At 36.5% G+C, this 25,500-nt stretch overlaps 1 protein-coding gene across 2 annotated transcripts in view; it reads left to right on the forward strand.

The window, feature by feature from the left end:
- Positions 1 to 25,500, forward strand: part of Cdh12 (cadherin 12) — a 937,606-nt gene that overhangs the window by 288,176 nt on the left and 623,930 nt on the right. For both annotated transcript variants that reach the window (XM_040757653.1, XM_040757654.1), the window contains one exon: positions 24,054 to 24,149. The gene's annotated coding sequence lies outside the window, so the exon portion shown is untranslated. The remainder of the gene's footprint in view (positions 1 to 24,053; positions 24,150 to 25,500) is intronic.

Genomic DNA, 25,500 nt, shown 5'->3' on the forward strand with positions numbered 1-25,500 from the left:
CTATGCACTTGTCTTCTTGGCGATATATAGACAACACTGCTGATCCAGTGAACCTGTGGTTAGGGAAGTGTTGTTCTCTTTATACATTGATTTATGAACATTCAAAAGAGTTATCCAAATATCCAAGTCTCTCAAAAGCATACTCTTGGATGGTATTTATGCCTTCTATTTACACAGAATTTAAACATGTTTGCCTAAATACTCTTCTGAAGATATCCATGACACTTAAGGAGCACAGATTCGACTTATGTCTGTATTCTCCATGTGTTGTACTATTATAATACTAAACTAATTGCACATCTTTAATGTAATATATTATTCAATAGTTGGTTACAACTATTCTATACTGTTTTCAAATGGCACATATTTCAAGGCCACTCCTTAACCATTTAGTGTCTGAAAGGAAATATATATATATACCAAGTGTCAGCATTGTGTATGTGGTCTTGCTAAAGTATAACTAGGAAAAATACAAAAGAAACATCAAAGTCAAATAAATTTCAAAAAAAACTTTTATCCAAGATATTTTGAGAGGTTGAAAACTTTACCAATGATTCTCAAGCGCCTGTGTTCCATGGGTTTTTCCAGGAAGATATTAACAAATACCTACTCACCCCTGGCAGAGCTCCAAGGACAGACTAAAGATATGGTTCTACAAAAGTCTTATTTCGTCAAACAATGAGTTCTTATGGTGTTGATCAGAGTATGGGAAAGGGATTACTACAAAAGTATAACTCAAGCTACTGAACTAATAAACCCCCCCAAAAAAGCAAATATGCAAATCCCCCAAAACACATAGTATCATACCTACTACTCATAAAGGCTGAATCAATTATTTTCCTTGCCCAACTTGAAGAAAGCTCCAAGAATAGTCTTAGCCCTTTCCTACCAATTGTTTACTGCTTCTATAAACTCAGGGAAAGGCCCAGTTTATTAGGAGTGTGGTCTTGACCCCCTTTGTTCATCATTCCTCCATCTTTGAAACTGGATTCCAATAGTTTGGCTCAATGCTAAGCTGTGGATCTTTGTTTTGTTTCCATCAACTACTAGATGGAATGCTCCACAATGGTATTTAAGATTGTCATAATTCTCATTATAGAGAAAGGGCATTTAATATAGCCTCTCCATTATTGCTTAGGTACCAAGTTTGAGTCATCCTTGTGGATCTCTGTAAAAATTCCTAGTGCCAGATATCTCTTTAAACCTATAGTGGCTCCATCTATTAAAGTATCTCTTTTCTTGCTCTCCTCTATTCTTCCCACTACTCAGGTTTCCTGATTCCTCATGTCCTCTCTCCCCTCCTCTTCTCCCCTTTTCTTTTCCATCCTTCCCTCCCCAATCTTCTCATGTCCCAAATTTGTTCAGGGGCTCTTGTTCCTGTCTGCTTCACTGAGGTACCATGTATTTTCTTTTACAGTCCTTCTTGTTTCCTAGCTTCTCTGGAGGTATGGATTGTAGACTGGGAATCCTTTTCTCTATGGTCATACCACCCTAAATGAGCCCAATCTCGTCTGATCTATGAAGCCAAGTACGGTCAGGCATGGTTAGTACTTGAATGGGAGACAATTTCTTTTAACACTAGATTAGTTGGTGCTAGCAGTACATATTATGTAGAAGTCTGAGACACTACAAGACATCTTAGAAAGCATGCAGCAGTTGTCCAAAATACTATTAATAATGATATATCATAATATATTCATGAACACACACACAATCATCCTATAATTCTAGTAGAGGGTATGGTGGCAATTCTGCCTTACAAACATTCAAGAGCTTTTGGGTTTGAGAGAAAGAGTACCCTGTCATTTTTTAACACATTCTGAAGAATTAGAGGCAAAATTTTAAGGCAATCAATAAGAATTAGTATGAAGTAACAGCAGAAAGGTCACAAAGAGTGTCACACTAATTTAATGGAAAGAAATAAAAGTTTTAGGCTAAAGCAGTGATGGTCTAAAATGAAGGACAGAGAGAAAAACAGGAATACATTGCACTGAGATAAGGATAAAAGTTTGGATTTATTCTCCCAGCATGCAAGTTTCTGTAGTTGTCTGGAGAATATGACAGACAGAGCCTTAAGACAGTGAATCAAGGAGGGCCATGTGGCATCTATTGTTGTATGATTGCAAGCTATCACACATGTACTAGGTCAAGGTCAGCGCAAGGAAACATATCCAGCTCTCTATATCAGTGGTGCCCTTACTGGAGACCTTGATACAAACTTCTGCAAACTCCAAACTACAGGGGTTACTTCAGTCTTTGCCCAAAGACTGAAAAAGTGTTAATATCCTATTATGTCCTATCCAGATTTTACAAACAATCTTTCTATTCATAATTAACATATAAATTATATATAACAATTACACATTTTATATATACATATGTATATATATAAAAGAATAAGACTGGATATAAATAAGGGTTTATTTGCTTTGTTTTTTACTTGTGGAAACATCTTTCAACAGGCAATTTAAGTTAAAAATTTACCTATTTTTTTACCAATCCTATTACTATTAAAGTGATGTTTGATGTGCATATACTGAACGTTTGAACTGTTCTAATGCCCATTGCCTATTAACAGCACAGGAAGAAATTGTCTGTGTTTCAAGGTCATAATTAAAGGTGCTTATTTGGTCTTCAGGCCTTAGAAGGAAAACTCCTTAGTGTGTCAGTTCTGATGGGGTCAAAACCCAAGAGTCAAGTCTTAAATCTTCCTAATGAATTTTGAATATTCCTTTTATAATGCAGTGTTATTTCTTCAGGTCATGCAAGAGGCCGTTTACATCAGGAAAACCATAAAAGAAAGCTAAGATGAGGTCTTTGTGCAGTCAAATGGATTTCGAGCTGAGCTAAGCATAGAGTATGTAGCTTAAAGTTCACACAATTAACCTGTAATATAAATAAACGAAAAAGGGTCCAAAGTACCCAAACAAATTATAGTTTAGACCACTACTGTATAGGTATTTCCTCTTCATTGTTAACTATATATTCATGTATATATAATTACAATGTATAAGCTGTAATTTTGATATATGAATACAATGGTGAATAAGTTGATGTGGTCTTCAAGTATAAAAAACTTAAGGCAGAACTCAAAAACCACTCATAAATTAGCTGTGTATACACGCGAACCTGCAACCAATGCACTTGTGGAGTTGGATCAGCGAGAAGATGTGAGGATCTCTGAGTTTTCCTGGCTGATAACACAGCTGTGTGTTCAGTGAAATACACAATCTGCACCAGGATTTTTCTTTTGTGTCACCAACCATCTCCCAAATCATGACGCAGAGATTTATCATTAGTTTAGAATGCTCAGCCTACCTTACACCCATTAACCTGTTTCTCTTTATTTACATTTTCCCTGGGACTTACTTATTTCTTTACTTTATATATCTTCCTATCACTGCTTCTCTACATCTGGCTGGCTGGCATCTGTAGGGGTGAGCCCACAATATGTCCACCCCAATGGGGCGTGGACAGGAGTACAGGACAGGTAAAGATATAAAAGTAACCGGGCAGTGGTGGCGCACGCCTTTAATCTCAGCACTCAGGAGGCAGAGGCAGGCGGATCTCTGTGAGTTTGAGGCCGGGCTGGACCGACAGCCTCAAAAACAATACAGAGAAACCCTGTCTCGTAAAACCAAAAAAAAAAAAAAAAAAAAGATATAAAAGGAAAGGAGAAAGTAAAACTCTCTCTCTCTCTTGGAAGCCTGCCATGCTTTTCATCTTCCCAGCTTGTGTGTAAGTTTTATCCGTTTAATAAATGTACTAGTTTCTCCATTGTAGTGAGTCCCTCGTCAGCTGGTGTCAGGCATCTGCCAGGCTTCTTGCCCCAGGTGTGTTCCCCTTCTCTTTTCCTTCTCTCATTCTTCCTTTTCCTCCCAAGCCTAGATTTCTCCTCATATTTATTCTATCTTACAGCCCTACATATCCTTTTCCTACCTTAGGCAGGCAAGTAAAACAAATGCAACATATCTTTATTTAATTAATCAAATTCTGAATAAATAAAAGTAACACACCCTTACATAGTTTAAGTAATTGTCCAAAGGAAAAGCAAATGCAGCAATCTTGGCTTAGGTAAAATAATATTCCACAACACCTGTCTAAAAGGAATAAAAGGGAGACTGAGAGAACAAGAAAGTTGATCTATTCCTCTACCCTTTGTGTAGGTACACATATGAACACCTGCACACACAGCACACTTCTAACACACTTAGCTCCCACTACTCTGGATTGGAATTTAATATTTAGGGATATGCACACACACATACAGAGGCATGTTACAATTAATGAAAATGGGCATGGATTTGAAAGAGATCTAGAAATCTAGAAGGCATAGCTGAAAGAAGGGAAGAAAGATAAGGGGAAATCTTAAAATTATAATCTCAAAATATAAAAGAGAAATTATTTCCAAATCTGACATGTGTACATACTACACAATACCTTAAAGAGCATTGATGCATTTAGGCTGGACGATCACTATTATTTATAATTATTAATTTAGGTTAATGATTGTATTCAATAACTAATAGACACTGGATTTCTAATGTTTGGCTCCTGGAAAGAGCTCAAGGAGGCAGTGCTGATATTACAAAGAATACCAACCGCAACACATAGTAACTGCTGGCATTTATGGCCCTCATGTTGTGTTTTTGATTCTCTATTTTTACCTTTATATTTACCATATTCACATGCTCGTATAGTATCATCACTGATGTATTGGAGGTGTTAATAACATTATAGGGTTTTTGGTTGCTATTGTTGTTGTTTCAATAATTAGGGAGAATACATCACAGAAGGCTGAGCTCTCTCACCCATGGTGAGTATATAGGTCATAAAGAGGTAAATGTAAAGTGAACTGAAAAAAAACCCTGCTGCTTAGAAAACAACTTCATACCTGTTCTTCTTAGCTAATGTGGTTGGACTAGAAAGTGGCTTGATGAGGAAAAGCACAGTAATGTAGATGAAGCACTGAGGTGTCCCAGTTTATAGACTCATAAAACCAGTGCTCTGAAAGAAATTAAGGAATATATTACATAATAATAAATTTTCAGCAAAATTCTTTAATATTTTATGATCACGTTACTGCTAATTACCATATTTTTATTATCTAAGGCTTTCTTGCAGTCTCAAGTTGACTGTGAAAGATAGGAAAGATTTATCATTTTTCAATGGGCAGGAATTAACTGGATGTCTTTATACTTCCATGGTGTCCTGGAATCTTCTATTGGTTACTTTGTTTTATTTTCTGTTTATCTGTTTGTATTGCCTACACCCTTTTTCTTTATCATTTCTCTTGTCTCCTTTTATTTCTCTGAAAATGTGTGGCACATATTTTGTTCATTCAATTAGGCTAGCCTAGATGTTCTCACAGGATGACACATGTCTGGATGGAAGTGGATGACTGTTCTCAGTCTCCCTTAAATTTTTTTACTGTAGTTTGTGGGTCCAGGAGAGTGTGAAGAGCTAGATTCTCTATTATGAAAGAACAGAAGTATCAGTCTACTTAATGTTGCATGAAATAATTTTGGATTCCATACATCTTGATTATTTGAACATATCTAAAGCATAAAGAGAAGCACAAAACATGTTTTATTCCCCCAAAGATTTGATGTGTTAATATTTATCTCTAATAAAATTTGAAAAAGCAAAGAGTAAGTTTACTTAAATTAAAATCATTAAAATTGATACATGAAACAGAACCTAGGCCCTGACCCAAACGATGTGACAGAATTTGATGATCTCCCTTTGGAGGTCTCACTCTCCATGGAGAGTGAATGGGTGTTCGATGGGGTTCTATGTGAGGCATTGGGAGGATGGGAAGGAGAGGGAACTGGGATTGTTATGTAAAATAAGATTGTTTCGAATTTAAATAAAAATAAAAGGAAAATATCTGAATATAATATTTTATTCATACATACAAGTATATATATACATATATTAATAGATAGCAGACAAAAACAGATGATAGGTCATCAATAGATGATAGATATACAGATTAGATAGATAGATAAATCCATGAATCACTAAATGATGGGCATGTACTAGTACAAATGCTTTCTAAGATGATTGTTTCACTTTTCACATATCTCAGAGTGTGCTTAAGCACATGCAGCTTGCATATTCTATTGCTAATATGAACTGTAATTTGCTCTTTGACTAAAATCTAATAAAAGTTTTCTATGACTGAATATAAACAATCACAGTCTAATCAGACCCTGTCCAGGTAAACATAGATTCCTTTAGCCATGAGTGCAGGAGCCATGAAATAAATACAAGAAAGTGTTTCCTAGCCCTCCTCATCTACAGATTTTGCATTCTTTCAATTTTTCAAGATATTCTTAGAGCCTTGGAAAAGGACATATTGATATCCCGTTGAGAGAAGCTTTTTAGTAAATTTGTTAATAGATGCAAATTTTCTGTTCCACATCAAAGACTTTACATGCTATTTGTATCTTCCTATATAGTCTCTTTTTATCTAGACCCTTCTTAAGTCATGTGTTAATGCAAATTTCTACACGAATCTTTGGGGAAAATCTTTGTTTCTATTCTTCATCACTGAAATGCCATCATATGATCCATGACATTATATTAATCTAAATGAGAAATCACCTGATAGCTCTTCTAAATTTGAGTCTGAATGTCTTATTAATTCTTATCCTTTCCTAAGTTCCTTGATTATCATTATTTCCCAAAAGTCTTAAACTTTGCTGTTACCTTTAAAATATCAGACGATGCTGTTTTGAATTCTTCACCAAATATTTACTTCAACCTGGGCATAGTGATGTGCTTTGATCTATGTTATTTATTGAGTTGTCAATAGTAAGTTTCTTTAATGAATTATTTACTTTCTGAAAAACCATGGGTAAAAACATAGTTTTAACTTGGAGAAACAGAATTCTTGATGAATTCAATAATTTATTGAAATCAAGTATCAGGCCTTTAGTAAATATGCTGAGTTCTGTTGATATGTCAAGTTTTCTTTGGAACTATTATGCTTCCATGGTTATGAATGGTGATTTGCATATGTATCAAGAGGAATAAATGACAGAAGATGACTGGTAAAAGGTAAGGACTTAAAGAACTGTTTTTTCTAAATTTGAGGAACTTTAGGGGCACTATAGTATATGAAGCAGATACAGGCCGCAATGGATTGTATGGGGTATGGAGCAGTTGCTTAGACTTTAAACAGCATAATGAAATCTTTATTTTTCTGGACTAACAAAAATGTTAGTGATAGTCTTATTTAATATTTGCTTTGCCCTTTGAGTTTACATTACCAAGGGAAGTAATAGGCTTATACAATGCATAATATATGCATATTTTCCAATGTTTAAGAGTGTTTGTTCCTCACTTATTCAAATCACAGTAAGTATTCATACAGTACAGAAACTTGTGAGCTTGATAACTTTATTCTATTTAGAGATTATTGGTTCTGGGTTTTGACTTTGTCATGTGAACACTGATTCACACCAGAGACTTTGTAAACTAGAAGTCATCAAACACAAAAAAACCCCAAAAAAACAAAGTAAGTGTCAGGAGAAGTCAGCATGCTATTGATCTAACTTATGGAGTTAGATGGATATTTATGTATATGCCCCCCAATGGTGAAATTAAACCAGCCATTAATACAGCAGAAATTTTGCAGAATTGCAAGATTAGAGTTCAAATAAGTACTTTGGGTCTTCATAAAGCAAGCTTGGAAATGTATCAGGATGTCCAAGAAATGCCTCTCTTTAAACACTGATCTCTAATATTGCTGAGTTCTCTTATTTGGAACTACTGTATACTGATAACACATTAATATCTTTCATCTATCCATCACAGCTATCTATGAAAATAAAGTAGATTGTTGTTCCAATACTGCCTGCAGATTAGGTTTTATAAATAACACATTCTTAATATATGAACATGGAGAGATAGTCTAAAGGACATATGCAACATGTGTGCATGCACACACAAGCACACATACACACACACACATACACACACACACACAGAGAGAGAGAGAGAGAGAGAGTCAGTCTGTCGCAGACATGGGGGAGAAGAAAGGTATAAGGGAAACATGATTCTATAAGAATTGAGATACAAGTCATTAGGAGTGTGCTTGAGTATATAATAATGTTTCTTCCTTATTTCTTCTGAATTTTACCATTTCTATTACTAGTGCAACTTGATGTATCTTGTCCATCAAATGCCATAAGACTCTGACCTCTATCTATGTTAACTGAGAGATGGCCTTGTGAACATAGTCTTTGGGCAATTTCATAGTTTGTAGAGTTCACTGGTGCACTGACTCTCCTTTGCAGCAGTTCTAAGTATAGCCTTGAGACTTCAGTGATAGGAAGAACTGTTCAGGGGATTAGAGGGAGGGAGTCTATTTGTTTTCCAGCCATGGTTCAGTTAATCTCTTGTGTTTGGGCATCTATATGATCCCTTACATCTACCTCCCCTTTTGCTTGCCTTCTGGATTCTGTGGCATGAATTGGGCTTCTATTTGATTTTAACACATGTATCTGCAACCTTAAGAAGTATTCTAGAGGAATCATGTTCATTCTTTCGATTGCTCTGTATGGTTTCTTTTTTTTTTTTTTTTTTTTTTTTTTTTTTTTAATCATTTTTTATTTTAATTTTAAATAGCTTGTTTCGCATGTCAATCCCAGTTCCCTCTCCCTCCCCTCCTCCCGCACTCCCCTTCCACCCTCCCTCCCACCCTATTGCCAAATCCCTCCACATAGGGGATGTCTAGAGTCTATCATTTCACTCTTGGTAGGGTCAAGGCACTCCCCTAAGAGTCCAGGCTGAGAGAGCATCTCTCTTTGTGCCATAGGCACATGAAGACAGATTGTATACCAGGGATAGACACTGATCCACAGCTCAGAGCCCCATAGGTTGCCCAGGCCTTCTCACTGACACTCACATTTGGGGGACCAGATCAGTCCCATTCTGGCCTCCCCACTGTCGGTCTGGGGTCCAAGAGCACTCCCCTGTAATGGCCAAAAATTGTTTTCCTTACTTGGTGAATTATAAATATCTGGTTTGGTTTTTTTCATGATCATCTTGTTGGGTTTTGCAAAGGAAAGTACAGATACACACACATACGCAGCAATATGTTTACCAGGAAATATCTGAGGCTATCAAAAGTGAAAAAATTTCAAAGACCATTAATACATCTCTTGATTTTTCAGCATTGGTAGAAGTTTACGCTTACCTGTCCATAAACTACTAATCAATTTATAGAAATTCACACACACAAACACACACACACACATAAATGTTTAAGAATGTTGCCATTTAAAATACTAGGCATTACAGAAACAGCTGACATGAACAAGGGGGAGCTCATAAACCCCAGACTGATATCTGGGAAGCCAGTATAGGACTGATCCAGATCCCCTGAATGCAGGTGTCAGTTAGTAGATCAGTATTTATCCTTAGCATACAAATGGACTTTGGGAACCCATTCCACACAGAGGGATACTCTCTCAGTCTAGAAACATGGGGGAGGGCCTAGGCCCTGCTCAAAATGATGTTACAGACTTTGAAGATCCCTCATGGAAGGCCTCATCCTCCCTGGGGAGCAGAAAGGGGGTGGGATAGAGGATTAATGGAGGCAGGGGAGGAGAGGAGGGAGAGTGAACTGAGATTAACAGGTAAACCAAGCTTGGTTCTAATTTAAATTTAAAAAATAGAAAAAAGTACTAGGTGTTGACTTCAGTATGCTCCACTCATTTCTTTGTGCCATGGTGTTTATATCTTGAACGTTTGTGTGAATATTAGAGATTCAGGATATATTTGTCTATTTTAATAATATGTCATTATAACTAAAACATAATACATAGCTTTACTTATACTACAGTACCAATTTGCATATATACATTAATTAATTTTCAGCTGATATTTATACCTCCTTCTCATAGGAACTCTGTTTTACAGATACATGTTATATGGATTCCATTATGAGTACACAATAATTATGTTTATGAATGTGGTAGCTATAATGGACATTTAGATCAAAGAGATGTAAAAGTAGCCTCATTGCTGGGTTGTCCTCTATTTTTATAGGTCATAGGCTCTTACTAATGCATTTACAGATTATAAAAAAGTGAGATGGATAAAACTGAATAAAATTTAAGATAAAAACTAAACAGGATTAGAGAATCTAGAATATCTCTCATTGACTACATCTGTTAAAAAATCTGACTTCTCCAAATTGAGGCCTTCCCCAAATGCACCCCTGACAGTAGCCATCAGTTGTGCAACCCTACATTTCATCCTCTTTATCATAATTTTTACGAGTTTCCTTTGATGGCTTTATGTATAGATTACTTTTTTTTCTTGGGGGTGAAGGAGGGATGTCACAGAAACCTTCTATGTCTCTCTAAACTGTGATTCTTCAGTCATCAAACCCACTGCAGAAAAAGCATCCTTCTTCTTTACACTCATCATATGTAGAGGTCATGGACTTCCACACGGTATCTGGCAACAGCACATGCCAAGGACCTCAGCACGGTCTCTGGATGGAGTACAGGCCATTGACATCAACATGCCCCCTGGAGGCAACCTGATAAATGGACATGAACATGGCTTCAGTCAGTGGCACAGACCAAAGACATCGCAGGTCATTCCACGTTAACAGGAACCAAGGATGGGTGCATGCCATCAGCCAGCCTTCCTTCATTATATAACATGGGATCTTATGTAGCACAGATTACCCTCAAGCTCACTATAGTGCTGAGAAGACCTTGAGTTCCTGAGAGTTCTGCCTTGACCTCTCAGGTATTAGGACAGCAGACTGCAGTACCATATATAGCATAATATAGAAAATTTAATGTTATAATGGAATTAATAATGTATATCTGCACAGTTTTAGTTATGAAATTATAGAGAACCCCAATTTCTACTTTGTCCTATTTATAAAACTTTGAAGTTTTATTAAACTGTGAATTTTCTATGAAAGTATGTTTCCATTCTCATCATGGATGTTAAGTTTTAAGATGGTTTAAGAAATCAATTTATGGAAAAATTCAGTTCAAAATAAGTTTGCCTATTATCATTCCATTTAATTTAAATTTTACTTTAACATCTAAACTCACGATATTTTCAGTGAACAAAATTCCCTCAGTAAATACTTCTTTCAGATAAAATATTAGACATCTTTAAGCTTTGCCCTTCCAAATCATCAGAAGCCAATATATTTAATCAACTTTAAGACAATTTCCTATCTATTCCTTCCAAATGAGTTCATGCAAAATTAGTTTAAATTGAATAATATGTTTGAAATATGAAAAAGGAAAATTGAGGCAAAATGAAAGAAAATAAACGCATATAATTATGTTCTGAATGTTCCCTCTTATTTCAATTCCACTTCCTAGAATAGAAATAAATTATATTTAAACTGGTACCTATCTAATGATCTCATTCTTCTGAGCCCCGTCCTTCAAAAGGGATGCATTGTTCCATTGCATGAGCTTTACCTGAAACTGTTGTAAATTCCATCTTCAACTTAATAATTTTGAGCACTTTGAAATAGAAATGACAAAATTCTGTAGCAAAAATTGTCAGTTATTGCAATGGATGGAGAACTCAGAGTCTAAAGGCTTCATTTCATTCTGTTTGTGTTCCTGTTCCTTTTTTCTCTTTGAGTTATCCTGGTGCGCACTTGCTAGTACTTCCCTCAGGTGACAGATTTGACAGTTAACAGACTCCAAGTCTGCAAAGGGCCCTTTCAAGCTGACCCCTTGTTGCTTTTATATTCTGGAGAATAACGATGGTTTTTGCAATAGAGACCATATTTCTCTTCTTACTGTTAATAAGGTGGTACTGAGATAAAGATGCCCAATGTCACTAATATCTTTCCTATATTTCAGGGGACAGTGATAGTTAATATCATTTGCTAACTTCAAGGGGCCAGTGGATGTCTAAAAATCCAAAGAAGCATTATTTTCACTGTCTGTTTTGATGATGTGGCTAAATAAGATTAATATTTGAATTAGTGGGATGAAAAGGAGATATGTTCCTTCTACTGTGAGTCTGTCCCTTCATGTCTTCAGTAATCTTGAAAAGAACTGTAAGTGCATGCTCACAAAAGACAGAATTCTTCTGAAATGACAGCCTTGAACAGCGGCATTGCTTTTCTTTTCCTATCTGTGGATAGAAAGTAATTCATGCAGTCATGCAGTCTTTCTTACTGTTGAGCTTACTGACATTCAGACTGTGACTACCACATTAAGAGAATTCTTGAAATTCAGTTGGGGACTAGAAGGACCACACACATTAATGAATTTGCCTTTACTGTTTCAACTCAGACAGTTTAAGAGGTTTAGCAGGTTATTTGGTTTGTTGAAACATGAACCAAAAATTATCAGTAGTGAGCAAATTACAGATGACTAAGGTATTGTGTTTTATACTAAAAGAAGACTAGTAAATGGTTTAGGAAGATTGCACAGTGGCAATGCATTTATGAATTTTTCTTTAAATAGCACATATCAGATTTATAACTGTGCATGCTGTGATATTTTTATAATTGCACATAATGGATGTTCATCATATAAAGTACCACACAAATCCCTATTGTGTCCTTGTCTATTATACATTCTGATACCTTTTTTCTTCCCAAATTGCTTCTTTTTAACTTCCATGTCTTTCTTCAAAGTCTAGATTTCACATTTGCCATTGAATTAATAGTTACCTACACATAGAGTCTTCAGAGTGCAGGTTTGTTACTATGAAATCAATTTGTGGGGTGATCCCTGATATACTTTAACAGTTCTGTTGACCCCAGTACTGTGAATGAGTTAGATATGAATAAGTTGTTAACCGAATGAGCCCCATGAGATCACCCAAGCAACTGCAGCTATAGCGAAAACTACTTGTAGCTCTCAACAAACTAATCTTAAGGCACTGCTTATGTTGACAATACCTGCACATGTAATTGAACATAGGGAAGTTGAACCAGTACGGACATAGAGCCTTCACCCCTATCGACTAATGTTCATGATATTGGGAGATACTTTGCAAACTACCAAAAGACATAAGCAAACACCAAAAAATAACAATTTCCTGAATCTATAATAGAGACCTTACTTCTAATATAATGTAACAATAAAATGACTACTATCAATATTCTGCTATACTCATAGTTCATTGCATTACTCAGCCATCATCAGAGTAGTTTCCTTCAGGAGCAGATGGGAAGACATAGAGAGGCCCGTAGTAATAAAGTATGCAGAGTATCTGATAATTTGGAGTTTAGACATCTCTACAAGCGTGCAACAGCATTAGGAAGGAAACTTCCCTCATATGGCACCAGCAAGCTTCTCTAATGATGACTAAGCAAGGCACTGATCTGTGAATATAGCAAGAGTGGCCAAGAACCTGAGACTAGATAGCCCAAGGAGTTAGGGTAAAATGAAATACTACTGTTCCAGCAGCAAAATGACTCCTAGTCTCAGGTCCTTGGCCATTCAAGTGTTGTCAGGTATGGGATCCATCTCACAGAATAGGCATAATGTCAGATCAGACACAAATGCTCAGACAAGGGGAGAGCATGAATGACCTTGGAACATCAAGTTAAATTGGATGTGTCTGTCAAATCCCTCCCCTTGGGGATCAGAGAATCCTGAGAAAGAAGACTGAAGAGAATAATAGCCAAAGAGGATGGAAGATGCCAAGTAAACAGGTCCTTATGAACACAACACAGCTTGCCCTATCATGTATGAACTCACAGAGAATGTAGAGAGTCTACAAGGATGTGTACCAGAAACCATCTCCAAATGAACCACTCTTTTTAAAAATTTTATTTATTTAATTTAGAAACAATCTTATTTTATATATCAATCCCAGTTACCTCTCCCTCCCATTCTCCCATGGCCCCTACTGAATGCTACATCCCACCCCCTATCCATTACCCACCCAGGTTGAGGCCTTCTATGGGGCATCATCAATGTCTGTCACATCATTTGTGGAAGTCTTTAGGCCCTCCTCCATGTATCTGGGCTGAGAGAGTATCCCTCCCTCCATGGAGAATGTTGTAGGGACAAATACTGGTTCCACTGTTAAAGGATCCACATACTGCCCAGGCATCCTAACTGGCACCCACATTCAGAGAATGTGGTTTGGTCCAATGATGGTTCCCCAGCTTTATGGCTAGGGACCATGTGCTTTCTGTTGGCTGTTTCTGTGAGTTTCTCCAGCATGGTCTTAACCCCTTTGCTCAGAAAGATCACATATGTGAGCTACTACCAGGAAAATGGGCATAATTTCCAGATAACACCTGAACTAAATCTTCTAATGTAAAGTATCACTGGTAGACTTTCCAGGCCCATGTGTCCCTTTTAGCTTGTGTATAATGTCAAATTGTTTGTTTTCTGGGTTCTAATCAGGCATTAATTATGTTATTTTCACCGTATTTTGAAATTAATAGAAAGGAGAAATTTTATTTTTAAATTAAGGCATTCATGCTTCTTCCTCCTGAACAATGCCTTCAATACTAGAGCCAAGGCAGCTATTCTTAAAAAAACTTGGCATGCAATCAATTGTTTCTATCAAGAATACTCAAGTACAACCAAAGCATATTTCTTTGTAAAAGGTTAAATTAATGTCATAGAATGGGGATGACAAATGAGAGGAAAATAGACAAGAAGAGAAAGGAGGGAAAGAAACATAAAAGTTATAATCTCTCTCTCTCTCTCTCTCTCTCTCTCTCTCTCTGTGTGTGTGTGTGTGTGTGTGTATGTTTGTGTGGTGCATTCACTTAATTATACAGATACATCCAATTGTCTCCTCCCCCACCCCCACACCCCTCTGGAGTTAAAGAAAGGCATCAGATGTGTTTGTCCTTCATAATTTAAAATTTAATAGAGGATGTTAGAAATGAGATATATCATTGATAGAGAAGATTCACACAGCAATGTTTCAATGGTGAAAAAAAATTAGTAATAAAGGAATTAGCAATTGAGATGAGTCCTAAAGAATATATATATATATATATATATAAATTGTAGGATAGATTAGGTAATTGAAGTAGTGTGAACACTACTTAATAATGAAATACAATGCTCTACTTTGTTTTAGAATACTAGTAAAAGATGTGTTATGTTTTTTTTGCTGCAGAGTATTTGTTTAATGATGTAAAGATATACTGTGTACTTTTATGTTGATTTGTTTAACTGTGAAGCTGTGTTACTTTGTCTGAAATACCTATTTGGTCTAATGAAATTCTATCAAAGCAGAAGAGAGAATACACAAGGCTGGCCAGCAGATAGAATAAATAGGAGAAGAAATCTTGAGGGAGGATCAAGGACAGAGAAAAGCAGGGGCCAGCCACCCAGCCACGCATAGAATAAGAAGGAAAGAAAAGATATACAGAAATAGAGATTTTAAAAGTTCAGAATCAAAATGTAGATGGGATAACTTAATACAAGCTTGCTAGAATTAAGCCAAGCTAAGCCCAGGCATTTACAAGTAAGAACCTCCATGTGATTTATTTGGGATCTGGGTGGCAGGTCCCATAAAGAGTAAGAGCCTAAGAGACAAATGAGTAAGGCAACATCTGGATGGCACTAGAAGAAACCATCCTGAGTGAGGTAACCCAGTCACAAAAAGAGAAACATGGCATGTACTCTCTCATATATGGATTTTAGACATAGATCTGGGGAGTGCCAGCCTACAATCCCATGGCCAGAGAGTCTGGGAAACAGAAACTTCATTTAGTGGCTGATCAAAGAAGAGGCAGACTCCCTTGGTTAAGTACTGAGCTGAACTCAAGAAAGCCAGTAGCAGAGAGGGAGGACTGATGACCAAAGGGATCAAGACTGGGCTGGTTTAACCCCCAGAAACAGCTGACCTGACAAAGGTTAACTCTTGAATCCCAGGCATCAGCCTGGGAATCCAGCATGAGACTGATCAAGACCCCCTGGTGAGTGTCAGTGAGGAGGCCTAGGGAATCTATTGAGCCTTGGGCAGCAGATCAGTACCTATCCCAAGTATACACACGGACTTTGGACTCCTATCCAACAATGTGAGGTGCACTCTCACCCTGAACTCTTGGGGAAGGGTCTAGGCCCTGCCCTATATGAAATGACAGACTATGGACACCCCCATGGAGGGCCTCACCCTCCCTGGGGAAATGAGGGGATAATGGGGGGGGGTCGGGGGGAGGGCACGGGAGGAGGGAGGGAAAGGGAGAGGGACCTGGAACTGACTTGTGAAGCAACCTTGTTTCTTATCTAAATTTAAACTGAAAAATAAATAAAAAAGATAATAAAAATTATTACTTCCACCATTTTAAACTGGCTCTAAGCCTTTCAGCTATCCTTAGAACTGATGCCATGGCAAAGAATTTGACAAAGACAGAGTGATTCTTAAGATATGATACAATATCTTATGAAATCTTGAGCAATTTAGAATTAAAGGTTTCTAATCAGGACTTAAGTGAGAACTCTTATTTAATATTTTTTGCCAAGAAAAAGTAGTTTTCCATTAGCAGGTATCAACAAAGTCATGGTACTTCTACCTATCTTCTTTTCAGATAACTGTAATATTGCCCTTCAAATTCTTGTTACCATGGAAATATTAAGTATGGTCCAAAGCGTAAGGAGAGAACCATCCTCATTGGCCTTGCTTATCTAGCTACTGCAAAGTGTCAAAGACTGAACACAGAATGTTGTCTGTGTTGCGGTAGTTGAAGTTGAGGGCATAATATGTGTAAACATAGCACAACAATACGAGAAATTAAGCAACTCAAAGTGACACGGGAATAAGAACTAGTGAAATTATAATAGTCTGTATAAGATGTGCTTGCACGGTTCATTGAGGATAGCTTCAGATCCAGAACTTCTATCAAAGGCACAGAGAAAAATCTGAGTTTTGGAAATAATGTAGATGGAATGTGGAAAAATTTGACATATGATGTGTCCCAATAGAAATTACAGTGTCTGAAGAAATAAATAATTCTCCAAGATAAGCATGAATACTAATAGCAGAAAGTGTACACAGCTGAGTTATATTGAAAAGAAAAACAATTCAATTTTACATGAATAATTGATGACCTGAATTAATTCACCGTGAGTGAGAAGATGGTCACTGTGCGTATTCAGGCTCAACTTCAGGTTATTAATATATAAGCTAAGTCTCACTGCTGTTCAGATAATGGGCTAAAGAATTTATACCTATAATAACAATTAATACTATGTATATATAATACTTATGTAATATTGTTTCACATAATGGCAAAGTTTTTTTTTGTCTTGGCCTATCAGCTGAGGACATCACAGGGTCTTGGAAAGAGGGTAGTGGCAGACAAAGACACGAGACTGGATTCCTTTTTGGAAATGAATAATTTTGTTTTTCCACTGCTGTTCATGTATTGGTTATCTAGCTCCTAGAGGTAGAATTGTGAGCAGAACTTGAACAAACAGTATATTTTAGCACAATCCTGAGTTCTTCTTCTGTCACTTTCTGGCATTGGCACCCTATATTATCCTGAAGGACATTCCCACTAAGCTTTACCATGTGCCTGCAGTTTTCCTTGGTCAGAGGGTCATATCTGGGTCAGGGTTTGGACATGAAAAAACAAGTGGCAGACATCTGTAACTCAACAACTTTCATGAGATCCTTGTCCCAGAAAATTCACTGTTCAATTTTTGTGTGGAAGACAATTGATAACATGGATAATTTTAGAGCTCTTAAACTCATCATTTTTTAAATTTCCTTTTTTGTAGCTGCAGCACAAAGTAATTAGAAGCAGTTTGGAGTAAGAAAGAATTTACTTGACTTACATTGCTATGGAGGAAAAAAAGAGCAGGAACTCAAGTAGAGTCTTGCAGTATAAGCTGTGGGGATTTGCTTCTTGCTCTCTCACAGTTTCCTGTTTACCCACCGTTCTCCTACTGCCCAGGACCATCTGCCATGGGGATAGTGCTTCACACAGTGAACTGAGCACTTCTTGCATCCATCAAGACAGCTCCAGGCCTACCCACCACCCAATCTAATGTGGTCACTACCACAATATAAACTGCCTTATTGGGTCATTTTAGGCTGTCAAGATGGCAATTAAGGACAATCTACTTCTTGTCAATTTTATTCACAAACATATCATTTAAGCCCCTCTTTCTCCCTTCAATCCAGTCAGGAAAGGGCAGGTCTCCCATGGATATTACCAAAGCATGGCATATCAAGTTGCAATAATACTAAACATCTCCCTATTTTTTAAGGCTGGGCATGGCAACTCAATAGGAGTATTATGATCCCAATAGCAGGTAACAGAACAGAGGCAGCCCCTTCTCTCACTATTAAGATTCCCTCAAAAGAACTAAGCAAGCTACACAACTGTCTCATATATGTAGAGTGCCTATGGTGACTCTAGGATATGTCCAACGGATATTTAATGGTAATAGGACAATGATGCATTTAAATAAGTGTCAGTATAAGTGTTCCTCGTAAGTAATAGATAACATTGGCATACAAATGTTAATGCCTCAATAACTTCTTGTTCATATTTATAGTTCAGTGTTATGATTAGGCATCATAGAAATGACTTGAATCCTGGAAAAGAAGCACACTGTGGTTGTGACAAACTTTCTCTTGCTTAAGATTCAGCAGTCTATGAACTCTCCAAATCAGGCCAGAAATAACATATTTATTCTTCTACTTCATTTATATCTCCTTTTGTTTCTGCCTCCTGGATGCTAAGATTATACACAAGTTCACCTGATATTGGGGATTGAACCAGAATTTCATGCTTGCTAGGCAAGCATTTAACTAATTTACATATATCCCATGACCTAATTGCATTTCTTTTTACAGATAAAGTTTCATTGAACTATAGCCCCAACTAATCATTAAAGTATTAGCAAATAAAATCTCTTTCACCCTGTAATGATAGTGGAGTCATTATGATAGACTATATTCTTCACATACTTTAAGAGTCTTAGTATATGAGTGTTTTAAGTAGATTTAGATAATCAATACTGTTATTGGAATGGAACTTATGTTTCAGAGATTGTTAATATAATAGGTAACATTTGAATATATTCATGAAAATTTCTATCTGTTTACTATTGTGTATTTCATAAATTGACCTTAATTTGTCTGGTGATTGATTGAGGGTAAATATTATGTCTACAGATTTTGCTTAAGTCCTTGCAAAAACTGTAGCCTCAAAAAGATGTTTCTCTTATTCATTTTTAGCCATTACATTCATATTAAATGGTAACCATCATATCCTGAACATTAGAACTATTTCTAATACTAAATAGACATATTTATACTTGATCTTAACCAAAAGGTAAGAAGAAATTAAATGCATGTATGTAAAAATGCAACTAATATATAACTAAGATGAATAGCATTCAATAACAATGTGATAAAATATTAATCTTTATAATGAATATTTTTCCTCATTTAATAGACCATTAGGTATCAAACGCACCTAAAGTTGAAAATTCAAATTGAGAATAGATACAAAAATTACTCCATATGAAGTTTTCTTCCTATCAAGCATAAATTATATCAAGCATATCAGGGGTGCTAATATAACATTCCCTCATATAAGGAATGAAAGACTTCATCCCATTTCTCTAACCCACCTCCTGCCAAGATAAAACGCTATAATTTACAAACAGTTTTCTCTGGAAAAAAAATAAAGGAAGAAGAAAAAAACATAAGACTGACTGCTTGTCCCCTGAAGAATTCGATGCAGCTGAAGGCACCTAAGAAGTAGACATTAAAAGTGTACAATGACTAAGTAAATACAATGTAATAAATAATTCAAACCAAGTAATATATATCTCTTTATACCTGCAATAAAACAATCTATGATTTTAATCTAATTGTCTCCGTTTGCCATTAAACTATATATATATATCATTTGCATATGTATATATTATAACTACATAGACTTTCCAAAACATTAATTTATTTCAGAATTCATAATACAATGACTACTGAGAAATTGTGGTTTGTATTTACTTGTCATTTTAAACTGAATTACAAAGTGTTGAGTACCTGAATACCACTGAATACCACTGCACAGTTTCTTTCTTCCCCATAATTCATATTTCTTACTCTGCTTAAGAAAATTTAAAAATGTGGTATTGTCTCTGCATTATTGAGGGATTTTTCCAGGTAATACAATATTTACTTTTTAAAAATGAGATTTTCTTAGAATGTTTTACACGTGGTTGCAATGCACACTGATGATCTTACTCTCCACCTTCCCCCAACTTCCTATGACCCTGTCCATTCAGCCTTCTCTCTAAAAATATTCTTTTCATTTTGGTGTCATTGTTTTTCTTTTATGATCTATTGAGTTTGATCATGGCCAACTCTGTAACTATGGGTTTGGAGCTACTCATTGGAGCCTGTGGTAGGCACACAATTAAATGCAATTAATCCCCCTATCCTAGAATCTATCAGAAACTGAAAGTCAATTCTAAAAGAGGGTCCTGTGGTACCCAAACTCTTCAGTCGTTATTGAACAGACTGATCATCTGTGGTGCTGGTGTGAATTAAAGTCTGCAGCAGTTGTATGACTACCAGGGAATGGAATTTCACAGACCTTCACTTTGTCTTATGGCTCTTGCATACTTCCTGCTCACTGTTTGACAATATACCCCAAGGCTCAGAGAGAGTGGTGTAATGATTAGTGCAAATGACTTTTTTAGAAATGAGGTCACAGTTTTTTAAGTAAGAAGTCTGGAATATAAGCCTGGGGATGCAAATCCGTGTTATAGTGTTTTCTTGCATGCTCCAGAACTTCATTTAGATGCTCTGCTCCAGCAAAACAAAAGACACACTCACAAGAAAACAAATAATAGTGCTTCCAATAGCCAGACAATAGAGTTTTGTGGCTCATGTCTATAAGATCAGGACGAAGTGAACTAGGTTTGAGAACACCAGTCTGCACTTGCTACACCTTGAGAAACTCTCCAATTAAGAATTTCACAGTCTTTTAGAAATCTAAAATCATTATCACTAAGCAGAAATTATGACTTTCATTATTAAACTGCAGTCGCTTCAGAAGAAGAACTAGGGAAGAACACATTCCTTGGTTCTTCTAGAACTGCCACTTGTATTATTGGTGACCAAATAACTAAAGCCAGCATTCTTTTTTTTAATTTTAGAAGCACTCTTATTTACATATCAATACTCCCATTCCCTTGCCCTCCCATTCTCCCATGCTCCCCACCGACCCCCAAACCACCTCTCACCTACTCCCCAAGGATATGAGGCCCTCAACAGGAGACCATCAAAATCCCATCATATCATTTGTGGGAGGACCTAGGCCCTATTTCTTGTATCTGGGCTGCAATGTTATCCCTCCATAGGGAATGGGCTCCCAAAGTCCATTTGTGCTTTAGGGATAAACACTGGCTCCACTGTTAGAGGTCCCATAGGCTGCCCTGGCCTCCTAACTGGCACCCATATTCAGAAGACTTAGTTCTGTCCAATGCTGGTTCCCCAGCTTTACTACTAGGGTCTCTGTGCTCTCACTAGGTCAGGTCAACTGTTTCTTAGGGTTTCTTCAGTACATTCTTGGCTCCTATGCTCATCCAACTTCCCACTCTGCAACTTACTTCCAGGAGTATGGCTCAGGGTTTAGCTGTGGGTGCCTGTTTCCGCATCGTTCAGGTACTGGATGAAGGCTCTAGGAATGGCAAACAAGGTAGTCATCAATCTCATTTTAGAGGAAGGGCATCAAAGGTAGACTCTCCACCACTGCCTAGATTCTTAGTTGGGATCATCCCTGTGGATCCCCTAACATTTCCCCTGTGCCAGACCCCTCTCTAAACCTGTACTGTCTCCCTCTATCAAGGCACCTCTTTTCTAGCCCTCCTCTATTCTTCCCCTATCTTAGTTCTCCTGTTCTTCCCCTTCTCTCCCTCTTCCCTTCCCATCTCCCTCTTCTCCCCCACCTCTGTATTCCCTATTTGCTCAGGAGTTCTTGTCCCCCCCTCTACTTCAGTGGATCATGTGTTCTTCTCTTGGGATGTCCTGTGTTTCCTAGTTTCTCTGGTGGCGTGGACTGTAGGCTGGTAGTCCTTTACATATATGAGTAAGTACATACCATGCACATCTTTCTGTCAATGTGTTACCCCACTCAGGATGTTTCATTCCAGTTCCATCCATTTGCCTGTGAATTTTAAGATTTCATTGTTTTTTTGTTTTTGTTTTCTGCTGAGTAATACTCCATTTTGTAAATAAACCACATTTTCTGTATCCATTTTTTTGTTGAGGGGCTTCTAGGTAGCTTTCAGGTTCTGACTAATACAAACATATGGAACATATGTTCTTGTTGTATGAATTGCATTCTTTGGGTATAAACCCAAGAGAAGAATTGCTGGATCTTGGGGTAGACTGATTCCCATTTTCCTGAGAAACAGCCATACTGATTTCCAAAGTAGTTGTACAAGTTTGCACTCCCACCAGCAGTGGGGGAGTGTTCCTCTTTCTCCATGTCCTCTCCAGCATAGACTGTCATAGGTGTTTTTGATTTTAGCCATTCTGACTAGTATAAGATTGTATCTCAGAGTTGTTTTGAGTTGAAAGTCAACATCTTAATTTCTCTCTTGTTATTAGTCACTGACCTCTCCTTTATATCAGATAGCCATCTACATCTCATTTTTAAGTATATGTGTGATTTGGGACTTTCCAAGATAATCTAGGAAAATCTCACTATGCCAAACTCCTTTCTTTGGTCTCAGCTGCACAAATTTTCTAGACATACAAGTAAAAATATACACATCGTGTGTTTCAGATAAGATGATTTTTGACACACTTCCTTTAATTATAGATCATCATAAAGGTCTATTCCTATCAATGATAAATCACTATTACAATAAGCAGCTTTCTTATATGCCAACCTCACTCTAAAATTGCATGTATTGCTGAAGAAACCTTAAAATAAATCCTTCATTTGAAGCAACCAAGGATGCTTTGAGAAGTGACCCTGTTTACAGATGAGACAAAAATACTGTGATTTAATATTAATATTACTGTGAGATTAATGTGGGATATTTTATCATACTAGTAGATAAATGCTCAATGAACAAGGAAGTATGGTATTACAAACTGATATGTAAACGAAGGAGTTTTCAATGGCCAAAGATGAAATTACTTGAGCTACAAACAAACCAATGCAGTATTAGACTATAACACAGAATTCTAGATAGATAACTGAGTTCCCACCAATGCACATAAGTCACTGAATAAGCATATGAATTTAAGAATGGTCAAACAATGTATGAGAGGTCACAAACAGAGAACAATTTCTCATAAAATTTTTAAACTTTTAGCACAGTATTTTTCCCTCAATTACACAGAATGTAACCTCTCCCAAGTTTCAACTTAAAACAGTGTATAATACAAAGGGAGAACCTAAGCAATTTCACAGAAAAGAGATGTGTATTGCTTTCATTGTGAGCATAGCCTGTTAAGGGCTGTATGATCTTTCCAGCTCCAAAGAACTGTATAATAAATCACAATTAACAATAAATATCACCAACATGTTAAGTTGACAAGCTCCCTTGTTGTGAACGAAGGATAAGGAGTCTAAACTTCTAGGCCTTGCTCCTTCAATCCATATGCTCAGTCTAATCATGAGAAATGTGAAAAAAGATAAATTTAAGGTGAAACCCAAATTCTCTACTATATGCACATGATCATTACTTTTCAAAATTCTCATGATCATCAAAAGCAAAGAAAGTATAAACACAAGCAAACAAAACTAAAACTATAAAGGTGAGGACACTCAATTACTAAAAACAGTGTGGTACCCAGGTATGAGAAACTGTGACTTAAGAGAAGCGTGAAACAGTGAATCAATGCTTGTTACCTAACTTGTATTTGTTGCAATCAGTCAGAAGCTGTGACAACTGTACCTTCAGAAGATGTTAATAAAACTAAATTCTGATGTTAATGAGATAGTAAATTTTCAGGTGGATTCCTATGAACTTCCCATCTTGTCTTGACAAGCTTTAATTAAATGGAATCTACAAGTACATATGTGTTTAACAACAGTGGACATTCACATTTTGTGTGTGTTTCTCTTCTAGATCAGTTACGTGACTAGTCCATTGTTGTGGGGATTGTAATCAAGTTGGAACTTAATAGAAGTCTGGAGTACCGAGAGGATGTTAACCTTTGTAAAGGTAGGTGGCATGTCTTATCAAAGATATGTGCCTTTAAGCTCAATGTAAATACTTCAAGAAAAAATTCCATATAAAACTTTAACATATTTATTGCATCCTTAAACTGGAATCTTAAAGTTTTTATGTTTTTATAGAAGGTTATTCTGGATTATAACATCATGAAGCTGGTATGATTTTTTTTCTTTTCCTCTTTTATCAGTTTTATCTCTTTATTTGGTTTTCCTCAGACCATTTAAATTAACATATAGATATGAGAAAAGCTGGTGTTTTTTTTTCTCTTAAAAGCAGTGATGTCCTTTTTCTACCATCTGTTTTATGATACCTTTTCTATCATCTCATAATTGGTGCCAGTATTTGAGCACAGTCACATGTGTCTCATTATGATGGCAAATACCAGAAGGAGCTTTTAAATGAGAACACAGAAAGTAACACACTTCTATTCTTTATTCCTTTTATTCTGGCTCAGCCAGGTTCAGTTGCTTATATTGTTGGAAACTCCAAGCTCCATTTCCTTGTGGATGGCAGAGATCTGCACCCTGATATTTAAACACTTAGTTAACCTTCATGGACACAGCAATTAAACTGCTTTTGTGACACTTCCCATCTGGTAATAGTAGAATCTATTCTGAGGATATAGTGAAAACAGCCCTGGTATTTGTTGCTCCTGACCAGTGATCAATTAAGATTAACTGTTACTGTAGAAACCAATAAAGAAAATGTTAGAGGGGTAAGGCAAGCAAGTCATTAAACTCATATGCCTTTGTGGATTTTGCTGTGGTTTTGTAACAATTCCCCATGCTTGATTCTATTTAATAGGTATAAAACTGAAGACTTTAGTGTGTCTTTTGTAATGTTAACTTAGTCAAAGCATTGTGGACTTCAATCTAGTTCTATAATATTATCAAGTAAATTTGACTGTCAGCTTGAGTAAACATTGGACAACATCCTGATAAAATTTCCAAATAAAATAAAATGTGAACTGAAATCAACTGTTTTATGTTTCAGAGTGGATCTCTGTCCCGTTTGGTCATTTGTTTTCTAATAATAATTGTCATCAATATTTAATTTTTTATTTGGGAAGTAGCTTATTTTGACATTGAAAATCTGACTTCTTGAAAAGGTATATTTATTCTTAAAGCTTTGATCATGATTAATTTTGGAATAATATTTTCATTATGTAATATACATATTATATGAATGAATATACCTGTTAATATCTGTCATTGGGTAATTGCCCTCTTAAATCTCATGATTTCTAGGAGTCTTATTTAAGGTCCTCCTTGCAGATACTTGGGAGTTACCCTAGCATTGGGTTTCTCCCTAAGCCTGTGGAAGACTCCAGGGAACCAAA

Source organism: Mesocricetus auratus, unplaced genomic scaffold (genome assembly GCF_017639785.1).
Source record: "Mesocricetus auratus isolate SY011 unplaced genomic scaffold, BCM_Maur_2.0 Super-Scaffold_100015, whole genome shotgun sequence".
Classification (NCBI taxonomy): Eukaryota; Metazoa; Chordata; class Mammalia; order Rodentia; family Cricetidae; genus Mesocricetus; species Mesocricetus auratus.